We start from the raw sequence: 4,612 nt of genomic DNA on the forward strand, positions 1-4,612 counted from the left end.
GTTGGAGAAATCTTAATTTTTGTTGGATCTTAATTTTTTTAATGTGTATCCCTATGCTTTTAGATGTTACTACAAATACTCATTGCACATTTAAATATGTATTCTCAGTTGTAATATGTAAGGCTTTCTTTAAATGAAAATGTTGCACAATAATTTCGTGTGCTCTGTCCCCAATATTTAACAGAATCTGCTCAATTTTGTTTTGTGTTTTTTGGGGTTTGCCCTCCATATGTATTGAAACAATATTAAAGTAATCAATTCAGGCCACTTTAATAAAAAAATCACACAAGCAATGTGCGACAATGACAAATAGAAGAGGCAAGTTGGATTTTCCTCTTTTTAGTCAAATATTTGTCGATATAAACCTTAATTCTCTCTTCACATATGAAGTCTTTATTTGCATTGAGGTTCATGGCCATGTCTGTTAAAATTTGTAGAGTGTGGTATTTTATTATGACGATCGTTGTAAAATAGATTGTTAATATCTTGCCTCAAAATCTGTCAGAAATATTTTAGGTATCACTGCACCACTAACTCAAGCTGTTCACAGAGAATGAAAGTCATCAGAATTGAGGGAGAAAGTAGGAAAGAAAATAAGCACCATTTTTCGTAAGTGCAGGAGCTCATGAAAACTTGTCTAGGCTAATCATCAGGAGTGTAAAATTTTTATTTCTCAGTTTAATAAGCGCCACCTGTGTTTATAAAAAGTCCCTGATGACTTGTTGTTTTGTCTCTTGCAAAGAATATAAAGTGCTCTGAGAATGGATGCCAGAAAGAACACATATTATTAATATACTTTAAATCCTCCCATATGACGAATGTAACCTTCATTATCCCCTTTTTGCTCCCCACTCCACACTTTCTTCTTTAATTTTTTTTATTGAAATGATATAAAACAAAAATCACTGACTGCATATAAATCCATTGTCTGTGACACGTTACAGGAGAAAAGAAAACATCAAGATTGCCAATAACAGGCACTCAGTCTCATAAAACTTGTAATCAACCTCTAAGCCGAGGCATAAATTGTAATATATTGCCACAAACGTAAAAGAATAACAAACTATTCTAACTGCACCTTCACTTTCTGTCGTTAATAACAAATAAGCATGAAAAAGTTTTGACACTCGTTCATTTTAATGCGCATCTGCTTGTTTATCCGATGTGTCATTCGGCACCACAGAACACGTGCTCATCCTTGGAGGGGGTTGAGCAGAGAGGCTGCCCAGGCTTCGGAGGAGAACTCCAGCCACAGGAAATGCTCAGAGTTACTCATTTTCTATCTCAGCTCCAACAGAGAGTGTACCCAGTTTTTCTTTGGCCCTGCTGCTACTGCTAAGTCGCTTCTGTCATGTACAACTCTGCGCGACGCCATAGACGGCAGCCCACCAGGCTCCCCCGTCTAAATACAAAAGAGCAACTCCTCAATCCGATCTCTACTATCTGGACTCCTCCAGACATCTATTGCTGCATAAAATCACTTCACCACGGTGACTTAAGACAAGAAACATCATTTATTTGGCTTATAAATCTAGGGGCCAACTGGGCTCAGCTAGGCCCTTCTCAATGGCGTCTCTCATACGCTTGCAGCCCACGTGCGGCTGGAGCTGAGATCTGACTGAGGTCATCTCCAAAGCATTTGACTCAAGCCGAGTGCCTGGCCTGGGGATTCAAACCGCTGGGTGCTGGAACAGCTGGGTTCCTCAGGCACCTCTCCTCCCCCCACCTCCCCTTCCCCTCCCTTATCCCCTCTCCTACCTCCACGTCCCCGCTCCTTCCCCATTTTTGCTCTCATCTCCCCTGGAGACTGAGGATGGCTCTGAGACAGAGCAGGTGGGAAGTGGATCAGCTCTGAGCAGCCATCCCCAGGCTTTTTGGCACCAGGGAAGGGCTTCGTGGAAGACAGTTTTTCCACAGAGCGGGGTGAGAGGTATGGTTTCAGGATGATTCAAACCTGCCCCGTCGGGGGCGCAGCACTTGCAGGACGCGTCCCGCGCGGCCCTGCCTGCTTGCGGGACTCCCGCCAGCAGAGGCGGCTGCCGGGGATCGGGTAAGGGGCGCAGGCCGAGGGCGGGCGGCGGCACGCTGCGTCTTCCGGAGCGCCTGTTGTGCACTTCCTTCCTCCTGCAGCATGTCAGCATCTCCAGTTCATCCTCCACCCGCGGTGTGACAGTGTGTGCTAAAGCCTGGTGAGCCTTTGTTACCTTTATTGTGCGTGTTATTTCTATTATTATTATTATTATTATTATCATTATCATTACAGCAGCTCCACCTCGGGTCATCAGGCAGCAGACCCCGGAGGGTGGGGACGCCTGCCTTTGAGAACCTCACCGCCTGGGGAGAGGTTGTGCCTGCTCCACCTGGGGAGACAGTCGCCCACACACAGGTTCAGGTGGGAAGGAGGGAACAGACTGCACTTCTAGATCAGGAGCCGACAAGGTTCTGAGAGGCTCCCGTGCAGGCTGGGAAATGATCTTGAAGCTACCTGTGCAAACAGCCACCTCCCCCTCAACGAGCAGCACACTTACACACACACTCACACAGTATCCAAAGCACACACGCTCACACACAGTAAACAGGATTCACGACGCAGCCAGCGCCATGAGGCTCTTCATGGAATGTTTCTTAAACTCTATTCCAAAAGCGCTTATCGCCGTTCTGACCCTGCATAGTTTGGTAGGTGACTGTTAGACAAATAAAACTCAGCAAATTAGTGGGGGGGTTCTTAGCACGTTTCATAGACTTTCATAGGCAGAAAGCATCTCACAAGCTCTGTTCCTCAAAATATGGTTCCTGAATCAGCAGAACCACATCTCTCAGGCACCGGTTAGAGATGCAGAATCTCAGGTCCCACCACCTGCATCTTCCCAGGACGCCCAGGTCATCAGTGTGCAAAGACACTTGGAGAAGCACTGACTCGTGAGACCGTGCAGTGTTTCACAAGCAAAGCCGTCCACAGAACCCTGTTTTAACCCTGATCACTTCTCGGGATTCCTGGGAATTCATTTGGGGATTGCCAGAACTCATGCTCAGGGAACTGTAGCCTCTGCCAGGCTTAAAGAAATAGGTCACCAGGCCCATTTACGTTCCTCAGGCTTTTCCCAAGAGAACTTGATGGAAACAGATAACCAACAGGGACCTACTGTATAGCAGTGGGAGCTACATTCAATATTTTATAAGAACCTATAAGGGAAAAGAAACTGAATAGGAAAATATATAATTATATTTATACACACACATATGTATAACTGAATTACTGTGCTGGGCACCTGAAACCAACATGATATTGTAAAAAAAATTAATTAAGTAAATAAAATTTTAATTTAAAAGTTTTTAAATTTAAAAACTAATTTAATTTTATTTTAATGAAATGAATAAAATTTTTAATTAAAAAGTTAAAATCTCCTTCAAAACCAAAGAGAACTTGAAGGCTCTGAGGACCACAGGCCTGAGTGCTGGCAAGAGGGGTGCCTGCCTGCAACCCGCCATGTTCCTCTAATTCTTCCTTTCCCCACAGTCCACTGGAGCTAGAAAAAGCGGGGCTTCTCCTCCCTCCCACTCCGGTTGGGACACCCCCTCACCATCATCTGAGTCATGACTTTGTTCCACTCTCCTCTGCATCCCGGCCCTCAAACAGGGCCGGCCATACCACAGGGAGTCAGTCAAAACCTGCAGGAGCAGAGAACGTTAGCAGAATCGAGGAGGAAACCAGCTTCTGAATTAGGAAGACACGGTCGGGGCGAGTGGCTCGCATCAGCCCCTCGCTGTGTGTAGCTGTGCCATCCACCCAGCGAGACTGAAGTTTCCCGGGGATCAGACCTGAACTCCCTCAGATGGGAGTTCCTATGGCAGCCGGTCCCACGGGTCCTGTGGTCAACTGCTCATCAACTCACTCTAGTCAAGGACACTCTGGCAGCCTTCCTTAAGCTCTGTACACCTGCTCTCAGCCCAGAGGAACTAAGACTGCTTTGCTTATTGCAAAGGAGGAAGAGGAAGGAAGGGGAGGAGGTGGAGGTCAGGAGGCTGAGGAATCTGGGGCTTCCCTCTCCAGGGGATCTTCCTGATCCAGGGGTTGAACCCGAACCTCCTGTGTCTCCTGCAATGCCAGCAGATGCTTTCCCACTGAGCCATCAGGGAAGCCCAAGGAGAAAGGAACGACCCTGGGACCCACCGTAGCACCGAGGCTTTGTCAGGGGGCCCCAGGACGGGGCTGCAGGTGGGGGAGGCCCACACAACATGCGGGCAAGGCTCAGAAGGGGAAGAAGACGAGGGACCCCTGGGAAGAAGAGGGGCTCGGTGTCTGGGTGATGGCGCCCGGCTGCACACGGTGAGTCTGGATCCGAGAGCTCAGAGAGCATCACCGATTAGGGTCACTGTTGGGTGAGGTTTCCCGAGGTAGGCAGAGCAGGCGGTCTCTACATGGCTAAAATTCTGCTAGTTCGGGGGCCTCCCTAGTGGGCCAGTGGTCAGGATCTCACCTCCAATGCAGGGTGTACAGGTTTGATCCCTGATCAGGGAGCTAGGACCCCAGGTCTCCTGGCCAAAACCCCAGAACATAAGCAACAGAAGCAACATTGTAACAAATTCAATAAAGACTTTAAAGCAGTGTTGG

Source organism: Bos grunniens, chromosome 23 (assembly GCF_055505025.1).
Source record: "Bos grunniens cultivar Pamir isolate PY7600 chromosome 23, Bosgru_T2T1.0, whole genome shotgun sequence".
NCBI classification, from domain to species: Eukaryota; Metazoa; Chordata; class Mammalia; order Artiodactyla; family Bovidae; genus Bos; species Bos grunniens.